Source organism: Verticillium alfalfae, genomic scaffold, assembly GCF_000150825.1.
Source record: "Verticillium alfalfae VaMs.102 supercont1.5 genomic scaffold, whole genome shotgun sequence".
NCBI lineage: Eukaryota > Fungi > Ascomycota > Sordariomycetes > Glomerellales > Plectosphaerellaceae > Verticillium > Verticillium alfalfae.
This window is the reverse complement of record NW_003315034.1, coordinates 666220-667046: the sequence shown is the minus strand read 5'-3', so window position 1 is coordinate 667046 and position 827 is coordinate 666220.

The following is an 827-nucleotide window of genomic DNA, read 5'->3' as shown; positions in this document are numbered from 1 at the left end:
CCGACATAATACGCGCCCATCAGAAAGACGCCTACTTCAAGGGCACCCTCTCCAACACGCTCTCCGATATTCATCGTCGTCTTCTAGGCGCCCGCTCCGCCCACGCACACCTGCCAACAACGCGCGCCTTTGCCGAGACGCTCTACCTCTCGCTGACGACACTCGTCGGCAACCGCACGCTCGGCGAGGAATACTGCGACGTCATCCAGATCGACACATCGCGCCATGGCGCCGCCCGTCTGCCCGCGCTGTCCCGGCGCGCCGCCTACATCCTCGCGAGCGTCCTGCTCCCGCACCTCGGCGCCCGCGCCCTACCCTCGCTGCGCACCCGCCTGCGCCTCTACCTCGAGGGCCGCCTGCACACAGCCCGCAACAAGGGCCGGCCGCGCGACGCCGCCGTGTGCCGCTACCTCCTCGCCCACCTGCCGACCTACACCTCGGCCGCGCCCCTGCACGCCCTGACCCTCGCCACCTTTTACTTCTCCGGCACCTACTACGAGCTCGCCAAGCGCCTCCTCGGCTTCCGCTACCTCTTCACCCGCACCGTGCCCTCGACCCCCGACCGCGCCGGCTACGAGCTCCTCGGCCTGCTGCTCGTCGTCCAGCTCGCCGTGCAGTCCTACCTCCATGTCCGCCAGACCCTCGCCTCCTCAGCCGACGAAGCAGCAGCAGCGGCGGCGGCAGCAGACCGCCGCGACGCCTCATCCCCCTCCGCCACCGACGTCTCCATGTCCGACAACGCCTACGCCCCCAACATGTCGGTCCTGCTACCGCCCGCACCCGGCGACGCCGCCCCGCGCCGGCCCGCGCGATATCGCCGCCCTGAC